Here is a 12,576-nt window from a genome sequence, read left to right on the forward strand (position 1 = left end):
AATGACATCTGCTGCCCCGCGCCCCGCCCACCCCGCGCACTACAGCCTAGATGGCATCGTGGCCTAGACTCCCACTGGCAAGCACAGTAAGAAGTGTGAGCATGCTAATGAATCAAGCGGCATCAGCGTTGCATGTTGCATGGGTTACAGTGTCACGCACGTGGCAAATTGGTAGGCGGGCGGCGAGCGGTGGGCGGCGGGCGGTGGGGGAGGGCGGCGGGAATCGGGAACCGGGAACCGGGAACCGGGAAGCGAGGGCAAGCGGCAATGCTAAGCCCGGTCCGATGGGTCATGTAAATCTAGTCAGCGGGGCCGCGCCGCTAATGATATCAGCACGTGGGTGACCCATGTCATATACATGACATATGCCCAGCACAAGGGCGGGAAGCGGGAGGGGGCGGGCGGGAGGGACGGCGGCGGGAAGATGAGTGTGGGCAGCTGCCAAGACGGCCTGAGAGATGTGCCATGATGCATCGAACCGGGTCTGTGCTAGAGACCTTGATGCATCATGGCAGATCTCTTACAACCGTTATTTGATTGATGGAATCCCCAGGTACAACCTGCACCAGCGGAATCTGTTGGAAACGGCTCACAGGCCACGTCTTGACCAAGAGGATCGGTTCCGGGCCGGGATCGGCGTCCCCATGGAGCGCCAAACATCACGATGAACACCCGCCGTTCCGCTCCAACGACGATGACGAACGCGCGGCCGCGCCGCGCTGGGATAGCGAGAAATCGGGCTGCACAGCCCGGCCAAGGCTATATCAATCGGGCCTGAGGCCCTGAGCGAATTTCGCTGGCAGGCGCAGTTGCACAGCCGGGCCGGGCGGTGTTTCCCAATCGGGATGGCAGGCCGGTCCGAGGTCCGCACCGAGCTCTGTTCCGCGTCCGAAGGGCGTGCAAGCCAGCGAGAGCTATTGGGAGATCGGGGACGTGTCCCGCACGTGACAAACGAGTTGGGAACCCACCAGAGAGTGTCCGGCGTGGATACCACCGGCGTCGACAGGCCGGTCCGAAGGACCGTACCGAGTTCCGTTCCGTGCCGGAGAGGCGGGCAAGCCATTGGAGATCATGGGGAGGATTGGGACGCGTCCAGCGCGTGCCCATCGAGTTGGGACAACGCCAGAGGGTGTCCGGAGCTTGAAGCGCCGGCATAGCCGCGTCGAAACGCATCGGGACATAGCCCAGACCAGCGGCACTAGCGGGCCAAGCGCGTAATGCGCGTCGCGTAAGCAGGAGGGCGAAACGAGTTAGAGAGAGCGCTGTGCCGCGCTGTGCGTGCTGCGGGCACTGGCGAGATAAGAGGGCTGGGCAGTGCGCCTAGAGGTATAAATTAGCAGCATATTGTAGCTAGAAGGACAGAGAAAAGAATCCACCCACCCGCTGTTTGCTGTATCCGTTATCGCCGTTGCTGTTATCTCTGTCGCCGTTATCGCCGTTTGTCGTCCGTTATCTCCGATCCGAGCCCCGACTTCCGTTTCCTGACTTCCGACTCCCCAATTCAAGTTCTTGTTGCTGCCTTTGTGTTTTTGATGTGATAGAGTGTTGATGTGGACCCCACTATGCTCAGACGCGCTTCCCACCATGGAACATTGACCTCCTATTTGGATTGAGCGACCCATGTTGGAGCTGCTTTTCAGGCAGCTGTTGCTCTTGATGCAAGTGGTTATGTTATTAGGAGGAAAATCACCAAAAACATCAGAAAACATAAAAACTCTAAACAAATCAGATGTGACCGTGACTGTGACCATTACCATTTTGGGTTTTGGTTTTGGTTTTGGTCTTTGGTTAGGTTTCACTTGAGTTGGTTGTTGGAGAGTGCAGGTCACACTACAAGGGACATGTTCAAGATGTCACACCTGCTCTCATGTTCAGCTCAACCTTTACCTGGCCCTCTCACATCATCACCTTCTCTCTCTCTGTCTCCTTTTCCTTTCACCCTTCACTCAGCTTGTCAACACTTGCTTCTTATGGGTTGCAGCATGCATATATACTTTGCATGAAGCCCCGACCTCACCCGCCTTGATTTAGTTGTTGGTGGTGTTAGTGGAGTTTTCACTTGCACCATTGCACCTATTTCATGCATTTCACTCGGGTACTTGGAGGGGTGCTGGTTGCTGAGGACATATTGGATGACGAGCTGGACTGGGAAGACAAAGAGCTATGGAGTTTGGCAGAGCAGGAGAATGCAGAAGCAGACGACTAGGTATTGCATACTAGCCACACTCAAAAACTGATTAGACACATGTCGTGGATGTTTTTTTGGTTATATCTCATGCCTAAAGATAGTACCAATCCAAGTTTCACTTCTACTACATGTAAATGAGGGAGGAAAACACGCAAACAGCACGCGCAAGTGAGTTTGATTGGGCTTATTTGGTTGGCACGTGAGATCAAACTTTGATTAAACGCGAGGTGCTGTTGACACCCTGCTGATGAAAACAGACTAGACGCAAGCATGACGTGGGACTTGGCCTTGACGGTAACCAGTTGATTGGTACTGTTCGGGGACGTCGGCGAAGGCGCGGATAGTAAAGTAGCCTCTGAGGAGGGCGAGAAGCTGTGCCACTGGACAGAACCTGTCGGGACTAACAAGAACCTCTGCCAGTCATATGACCCAGTCCTCAGCTGCGCATTCGGCACCATCTTAGCATCAATAGCCACGCCTGTTGGCCGAGAAGGTCACACGGATCCGGATCAAGTCACAATCGGACTGGGAGCCGCTTCCTCGCTTGGAGCGCATTATAGAGGCCGCCAAATATAGATATAGTCCAAGGCTTAGTATGTGTGTTAAAGCTTCTGTCCCATTTCAAGTTGAATCGCATAGACATTGAACTGTTGCTGGATCACAATGCCGAGGTTGATATTCGGCCACAATACAACCCTTCTTCGGAATTCTGGCTAGTCAGGACACACAAAGTTGATAGTCACGCTGGCCGAGCCTCGGCTTGATAGTCCATCTGCCAATCTGATGCGCTATGCGGCCCTCTAGATACTGCAGGAGTTCGGGAATAAATGGTGCCCCTTTCGATCCATTATACACCTAAAATTGTCAAACCCTGGGTTCAAGAAACCTTTTTCTTCGCCTTTTAAACCTTTTATTCTGGCCCTGGTTGATAAGATAAGACAAGGAGGGGATAAGATAGACGATAAGATGGTGATTGGATCATCAGATGTCGATGCTGATGTTGATTGACAGCGTGGAGTTGGACATGAGGCAGACAGCACGTAAAGGCATGGCTAAAGTATGATGTCATTGCCTTTCGTATTAGGCATGGTAAACACATGGTAGTAGTGTATATAAGTAGAGTAGATTTCGTCTTGTACCCCAGTCTTCGAATTCCATCATCTTTACGATCCCTTTTCACGGTGCTTCTTGCTTGCCTTCACTGGCCAACTGGCATCCTCTGATTTGGTGTTGTTTGTGACAAAAATCAATGTACCAAAAAAAGAAAAAATTTATACCTCTATTTGCACCCAAAAAAGATTGTTCCAAATTTGCCTGCTTATATGAGAAATAGATGCTATAAACAGACTCAGTTTTGTCCCCCGGTTTGAGGGCAGATTAAACACCCTTTTCTAGACCAGCTTTTGCATCAAAATGGGGACCAAAAAAATATGGTCCAGGGCCCTGACATATATCATATAAGTGAATATATGTGAATATTTTTTGGTTCATGTTTTGATACAAAAACTGGTCTAGAAAAAGGCTGTTTGATCTGCCCCAAAACCAGTTGACAACACTGAGCCTGTTTATAGTATCTATTTCTCACATAAGCGGGCAAATCTGGAACAATTTTTTTTTGGGTGCAAATAGAGGTATAAAAAATTTCTTTTTCTGGTACATTGATTTTCGGTGTATAATGGATCGAAAGGGGCACTGTTTATTCCCAAACTCCCGCAGTGAGATTCTTTCTCCAGGGTCCATTCCATGACAGCCGCCACCGCCATTGTTTGACAGCCCTGTCCGCAATCAACCCGTGAGTGGCGTGCTTCTTGCCTTATCGAACAGTACCAATCAACTAGTGACCCTGGCCTTGACACAGATGTCACAGTGAGAAGTCGGCGTGCTAGATGCGTCGACTTTCATGCCGGTGACCATGTCTTTGTCGTACAGCAGCTTGACTGACTTGTGCTGCATGTGGCCGAAGATGCGGTGCCATTTGTCCCAGGAGTGAGACGGAGGGGAGACGGCTGGAGACGGATGGGAGTGCGATAGAGGGAGGTGATGCGGGTGGCGCCGGCGTCCGTGATGATCGCGTGATGCGGACTTTATACAGGTTGCCGGTGCGCGTGCCGCGCATGATTTCGCACCTGGAGCCAGGTGCGAAGACCTTCATGGTGTCGCCCAAGAATTCAACAGAGCATCCGCCAGCCGTGAGACAACCGATAGAGATGAGGTTGTACGGCGCGTCGGGGACATGCAGTGTGTTCTTAAGTGTGAGCGAGTAGGCATTGTTGCCTACATGAGAAGCGATCTCGGCGTTGCCGATACCGGGGCTTGGCATCGCGCCGAAGCCGGTGACAGACTGGCCGGGGGTCTCTGTATACAAGGAAAAGATAGATTTATTTCTAGCTATATGTTTGGTGGCGCCGCTATCAGCGAGCCATACATCCAGGCCGGTGGTAGGAGACGGGGCAGCGGTGAACGCGTAGTTGGCCGTCTCGTCAGAAGATGAGGTCACCTCTGTGATGTGAGCACGGCCCAACTGGCCGTTGCCGTTTCCCAAGGACCGCTGGAAATTCTGGCGCTTCTGCTCCTCTGTGAACTTCTTTCCCCTCTTCGTGTCCCGACAGTCGCCAACCATGTGTCCGCGTTGTCCGCACCCGTAGGCAAACAATGTCCGCGCGGGACTTGTTGTTGGGCTTGAAGGGTTTGGCGGGTAGCGCGACAGCATCAGAGTTGGGCTTGGTGTTCTTCTGGTGATCCTGCTCGAGGATGCGCGCAATGATCGGGGCAGAGTCGGTGAAGGAGGAAGTGTTGACAGTTTGGATGAAGGAGTTCCAGGACTCCGGGGAGGGATGTGAGGAGGGCCGTCAGATCTTCCCATATCACCCCATCAGTGCCATTTGATCCCACTGTTTCCTTATATGTCCATCACCGTCACTACTAATCACTATTATGATCTTGTCAGGGGAACCTCACCTACCAATTCCACTTATCCTTTCATATTAGAATGAACGGCCCGCTGGGCTGCACATTCTAATATGAAGGGATGACCCCAAATGCCCTATGCTGCAATAAATACTCCAATAATTCTGCAACATCTCTAAGTTCTCAAGTCCCTCAGCGCTAAGTCCCTTCTATGCTGCTAATGCTGCAATAATCCACTGCTATCTAAGTTAGTTTCCTAAATTGGCAAATATGACATAAATAGTGATGATTAGTCACATATAAGGTAAAATTTCAAAGTATACTATATGAGAAGGTTAGATGGTACCTTAAAGACAATGTCACATAGTATGACAAGTGTGACAAACTCCAAAAAAGGAAATCTTGTCAGTTTATAGTGACATTTATTTGGTTTTGACTCTCTATATTATCCAATACATATTGGTGATCAAAGGCTGGTTTTAGCTATATATATGCTGTTATATAATGGTATAGAATGTCAGAGGTGTGACAAATCTCCTAAAAAAGGATTTTTTTTGCAGCTGAACAGCAGAATCATCAGAGAATGTCACATATTGTGACAAAATCAAAGTTGTGTATTTTGACTATATAAAAACTTCCATTAAATAACATACTATGGCAGCTCAATAAATGTGTTAGCACTGACACATCACTAGTCATATATAACTGATAGGCTGCTATCTCCATATCTGCTTGAGCCAAATGCATGAATGAAGTACTAGGAGGAGGGGTTTCAAAATTACTATTGATTGATAAGGTATTTTGATTATTATGGTTGGATATGATTACCATATTAACTATTGAGTCATTAAAAAAAGAATATCTAGTACTTAGAAAATCTAAGGTGGCTAAGTTGTGAGTTTGGCTAATCTAATGTAAGCCTCTGGTGTTTATTCACTCAACTCCCAGTGAATATGGCACTGAGAATGCAATGCATTGACCCATCAGTGGCCTTTGATCTCCATCAGCTTTGAAAGATGAGCATATATCTCTGGCTATCTTTGGTGGATAAAGCTGGGATGAAGTTCATTTGAAAGGTCTAGCTTCCTACTATCCTTGAGCCTCACCAGTTATATGTTATGTTGCAATTACCTTGATCTATTTACTGCTAAGCATGCCTGAATACCAAATTAAGCGGTATTTTGCTGATATCTTGGGACTAAATGCATGGAATCTCTTGATTTAAGTTTATATGATGCCATGTGATAGTCCTTCACACCCCTACCCATTTTCAAGTCCACAGCAAGTTTGAGGGTCATTCAATTCCCAGGGACCTTAGGTGATATATAACACAGGATAGAGATATGCCAAAAGGGTGGGGGCACCATTTTCCGGAAGGTACATGATACCCCTACCAGTAGATGTACTCAAATCACTAACATTCACAAAGGTAATCATATAGTGAACTCATCATTTTTGGGGGAGATAACACTGATAATGGTACTGTGAGAGATCCAGAATAGCTATGGGGTTGATTCAAGTGCTAGACAGGTTAGGGACTCGTGGTGTAGTGGCATTCCACCTGTCCTGGCCTTTGGGTAAGCCAAAAGGTCCTGGGTTCAATCCCAGCAAAAGCTGCCTAACGAGGGGTTCTAGTGGGTATTAAGGACAAAGAGCCTTAGAGTCCCACACTGTTTGTTCACATACTGTGTCATTCGTGCGTAAATGCATTCCCCCCGGTGGAGTAAGGTATTCGACATCCACGCTCGACAGACGTCACATGCAATTTCCATTTTAGGAAAAGTTGCCCAAATCTCCCGTAGTTTTTTATGAATTTTTATATCCTGCACATATTTGCTTCATATAGCCCAAAGCTTGCAAAATATGAAGAAATTGGCTCAATCAATACATTTTTGGGCTGTCGGGGGTCGAGTTTCCTTAAGCTTGATGTCCTGTCACTTGATGGTCACACTCCTCTCCCCGAGGTTGAATCTTCCACAATTCGATTTCAATCCTTCCAAGAATTGGTCGAGTGGTATATGTAGGGCTCTTCTTTGCTCAACTGGCTTTATAGACAGTTCCATAAAAAATTACTGGAAAAACAGGCCTCTCACCCCAAAAGGGAAATTCCACGTGACGTCTGTCGAGCGTGGATGTCGAATACCTTAGTAGGATAAAGTCTTACTGCTTTGGATATTCACATGTCCAACCTTTACCAGAGCCTTGTGGGATGATCAATTATCAACTGCACAAGAGTTCGTATATGGTACAGCCAAAAAAAAAAAAAAAAAAAAAAAAAAAAAAAAAGTGCTAGACAGGTTCATTTAAGGCTCTATACCATCTTACATCCAAGTTTTGGATCATACTGGAAATTATTTTCTGACCAGTTGTAATAGCAAAGACACTCTCTTTTGCTCTATGGGTACCTACCCTCTCTTCAGCTACCTCTTGTAACACATACCAGAACCACAACTAATTATAGTATAGGGTCCTAGTACACATCCAAACACCCCCATACATGCATCTTAATGTCTAGTACTCAGTCTCTAGACCCCAATATTCATGTAAACCAGTTCTGCACGCAACCTGTCTTGGAATCTTCACCTTAATTCATCTTCTAAGGATATATAGAGACCAATCAGAGTATGTGGGTATCTATATATGCCTCATGGACTGAACTTGATGTAGTTTGATCCATAATCAACTAGCAGATCATGGCTGTATTGCCAGTATGATGTGTAGTACTATTTATCAGTATAATAGGGAATAATAAGATTCTCAATGCATATAATGTGGTGTGAGAAATTTAATCTCATTGGGGGACCCCTCTGTATACTTCCTACCCTTATTTCATTGGGTTCCTCTCACTTCTCAGTGAGTTATTGGGAGATTGATATAATATGATATATGTTATATATACTGGTAGAAATGATACTTGAAATTATGGGGGCCACTAAATCTGAGATAGACATCTATTAGACCAGAATGTAGCTTGGATCATGCTTATCCATGGATTCCTTAGCAAGATATCAAGGGATCATTGTGCCTGGGTAAATTTAAAATATGAAACCTAGAAAAAAACCGGTATAATATTATGACCTCAACCCATGGAACTATAATCACATCAGGACACCTCAAGCCTTGATAACCGGCTACCTAGTAGGACAACAATCATCTGAATTCATACAGACTTGGTGGACATATTGCAGCATCAATGCATGTGATGAATCATCATGAGATGATATAGGTATAGTAATAAGATTTTATTCTCAAGGATAATAATCTTATCATTCAGGTACCCTTAATAGTGCTTCAATGACTTATGTAAGTTGTGTACTTCAAGAGACATTACTAGATCAGGTATAGATCAGCTAATGATTGGCTGGTGCTAGCACAATTATTCAGCTGGGACAATAAGTCATTTAATGAAAGTTGTTTATATAGTTAAAATACACAACTTTGATTTTGTGACGATCTGTGACATTCACTGATGCTTGTACTGTCAAACAGCAAAAAATTCCTTTTTGGAAGTTTGTCACACTATGTGACAAATATAGAACCCAAGTCTGGATAGGATTATATAATGCAATCACATACCACTGTCACATCTGGTTGTTTACGTCCTACGGTACATAACTTATTTATAATCATCAACTGACAAAGTTTCATTTTTAAGGATTTTGTCACACACATTATACTTATACTATGTGACATTGTGACCAGGACAATAGGATCTGACATTCTCATATAGTATACTTTCAAGTTGTTGCTTAAGTAGAGAAAGTATGACTATTATCACTATTTATGTCATATTTGCCAATTTAGGAAACTAACTTAGATAGCAGTGGATTATTGCAGCATTAGCAGCATAGAAGGGACTTAGCGCTGAGGGACTTGAGAACTTAGAGATGTTGCAGAATTATTGGAGTATTTATTGCAGCATAGGGCATTTGGGGTCATCCCTTCATGTTAGAATGCGCAGCCCAGCGGGCCGTTCATTCTAATATGAAAGAATAAATGGAATCGGTAGGTGTTCGAAGACGCGTTGGTTAAGGTGACCAAGTACCGCCACGGACTTGACCCCTTAATCAACAACGGTATCACCTCTTCGAACGATCCCCCAGACCTCCGTGCCTATTTGGGCTGGCGCACTCGGGCTTTCCGCCAATACGAAGCCCTGGTGCGAGCGAAGCTTATCAAGGGAACGGCTGTCCCACGGACCGCTTCGGGAGCTCCGCGCGGCGCCTTCCCCATCGCTCGTTCGGCAACTCCGTTTCCCCATCCGCCCGGTGGCCCCGCCTGCACCACCCGCGGCCCGCACCCCCGTCCTGGCACCTCCGGCTCCCGTCCCTATGGAGCTGGATGGGCTCGGGGTGCCCCTCGTCGAGCCTGCTTCAGATGCGGCGACCCCAATCATTTGGCTCGGGATTGTTCGCTCCCTGCCGACGTTCGCCATGCGGACATCCTCAACGAGGTAATCCAGCAACTTGGCGACGAGATGCTGGGAGAGCTGCTCGCCCGGTTGTCTGACACTGCGGCTTTAGCGGAGGCACATTCGGAGGCTCCGGCAGAGGATTTTGTCCCCCGCGACAAGTGACTGGTGTGCCCTCGTTCGCGTCCATAAATCGTTTCACTTGTTTGTATGATGAATCAACTCCCTTGCCCCACAACGAGCCTGAAACGAAAGACGCACCCTCTGCTCCCTCCGAAGCTCCCGTTCGGATTCGCCGACTTGCCTAGGAGAAAAAGCTACCTGGCAGTTATACCATCTCCGCCGCTCCTGGCGTTAACTCGCTCCACCTTCCCCTTGAACTTGAGTCCACCGCGAACGCGCTCAAGCTCTCCCTCTTGGGTCTGGTCGACTGCGGAGCGACTTCGGACTTCATCAACACGGAATATGTCAACCGTAATAATGTGCCGGTCCGAAACCTCTCAGTACCCATTCCGGTCTACAACGTCGACGGCACCCCCAATGATGCTGGGTTTATTCGCCAAATTGCGCACCTCGTTCTATGGTACAACGGACACTCCAAACGCGTTCAGCTGGCTGTAACCCACCTCGGGAAACAGGACCTAATACTCGGATACTCCTGGCTCAAAAAGCATAATCCCGAGATCAACTGGGAAACGAAGGAGGTGAAAATGAGTCGTTGCCCCCGCAGCTGCTCTACCTGCCGTGACAAAGAGCGGACCGAACGCGCTGAGGTTCGGCGGCTCCGACTCCAAATCAAGACTACTCGTGGGCGCCTTCCCCACTGTTTGCGCTATCGACATAGCTGGCCCAGATGATGCTGACGACGAACTCGGAGGTGCTTCGGACCCTCCGGAGCCCTCACCAGATCTCGACGACGACGAGCATCTCAAAGAAGGGGACCGCATCTTCTACACCTCTTTTCGCCCAGTCAAGGAGATCCGCGCTGGCAGTACAGTCTCCCAACGCCTTGCAGAGGCCTTCGCCCGTAACTCGGCCCCTTCGCCTTCGGAGATTCTGGACTGGGCCAAGGAGTTCCAAGACGTCTTCGACAAGGAGTCCTTTGACACGTTACCAGAACGAAGGGCTTGGGACTACGCTATCGAACTTGTCCCCGACGCCGAAGCCCGCTAACTGCAAGGTGTATCCGATCTCCCCCCTCGAACAGCGCGAACTTGACGAGTTCATTGAGGAAGGACTTGCCACAGGCCGCATTCGCCCTTCGAAATCTCCGATGGCCTCCCCCGTCTTCTTCGTTAAGAAAAAGGACGGAGGGCTTCGGTTTGTCCAGGACTACCGCGCCCTCAACGCAATGACGATTAAGAACCGGTACCCCCTTCCGTTGATTAACGACCTTATCAACAGGCTCAAGGGTGCCCGTTACTTCACCAAACTCGACGTTTGCTGGGGCTTTAATAATGTCCGGATTAAAGAAGGAGACGAGTGGAAGGCGGCCTTTTGGACTAACCGAGGGTTGTTCGAACCTTTGGTGATGTATTTCGGCCTGACAAACTCCCCTGCGACGTTCCAGACGATGATGAATGACATTTTCCAGGATCTCATTCTTTCAGGCGACGTTATGATCTACCTTGACGACATCCTTATCGCACATTCGGACCTCCGCAAGCACCGCGAGATCGTCCGCGAGGTCCTTCGGCGGCTCCGAATGCACAAGTTGTACCTTCGCAAGGAAAAGTATGACTTCGAGAAATCGTCAATCAAGTACTTGGGGGTCATTATCTCGCACAACCACGTCGAAATGGATCCCGTTAAGGTCGCCGGAGTTTCCGCATGGCCTCTGCCCGAAAACAAGAAGGACGTTCAGCAGTTCCTGGGGTTTGCTAATTTCTACCGCAGGTTCATTCGGGATTTCTCGGCCCTAGCGCAACCTCTCTTCGCGCTCACCAAGAAAGACCAGAAATGGACCTGGGGAGACGCCGGAAGCCGCCGCCTTTCAAGCCATCAAGAACGCGGTCACGCGGTCGTATCAGAGCCCGTCTTAGCGATCCCAGACGACTCTTGGCCTTTCCGACTAGAAGCAGACAGCTCAGATTATGCGACAGGGGCGGTTCTTTCACAACAATCCGCCCCGGACGGGAAGTGGCACCCTGTAGCGTTCTATCCCAAAAGCTTAAATGATGTCCAGCGCAACTACGAGATTCACAACAAGGAGATGCTCGCGATCATCCGCGCACTCGAGGAGTATCGGCATTCCCTCGAGGGCGCCGCGCATCCGGTCGAGATCTGGACCGACCATAAGAATTTGGAATACTTCCGAAAGGCGCAACACCTTAATTGTCGGCAAGCCCGATGGTCGTTGTACCTTTCTAGGTTTGACTTTACGCTGCACCATGTCCCAGGTCGCCAGATGGGCCGTCCCGATGCTCTCTCCCGCCGGCCTGACCACGGCATCTCCGAAGACAACTCGGATGTCACCCTCTTACGCCCCGAACTGTTCCACGTTCGCGCGCTTGAGGCCGTCACTGTCTCTGGGCCTGGCTCCGAACTTGTCCGCGACATCAAGGAAGCGCTATCCGGTGAGCCTGACCTAGAGGAACCCGTCGCACTTGCGGCCCGGCAACTCTTGAAGGTCCGAGGTCAAGTTCGGGGCCCCCGCTCATCGCGTTCGGACAAGTGGGCCGTCTCGGGCGACCTCCTGTACTTCCGCGGCAAGGTTGTAGTCCCCAAGGACAAAGACCTAGGGAGGCGCATTTTAGAGCTGTGCTACGACAGGCGTGTCGCCGGACATGCCAGGCGGTTCAAGACCTTGGAGTTGGTTTCGCGCAACTACTGGTGGCCGCAGATGTCTCGCCATATCGGACGCTACGTCGCGACCTGTGACTTATGCTGTCGTACGAAGGTCCTCCGAAGGCTTCCGCATGGAGAGCTGCACCCGACCGAAGTCCCCCCGGAGCGTTGGCACACCGTCACTGTGGACTTCATTGTCGAGCTCCCCGAGGCCCATGGGTATGACGCGGTTATGGTAGTGGTTGACGCTCTCGGGAAGCGCGCTCACTTCACCGAGTGCCAT

Source organism: Mycena indigotica (genome assembly GCF_014461135.1).
Source record: "Mycena indigotica strain 171206Taipei chromosome Unknown Mind.scaff0010, whole genome shotgun sequence".
In the NCBI taxonomy this organism is placed as follows: Eukaryota; Fungi; Basidiomycota; class Agaricomycetes; order Agaricales; family Mycenaceae; genus Mycena; species Mycena indigotica.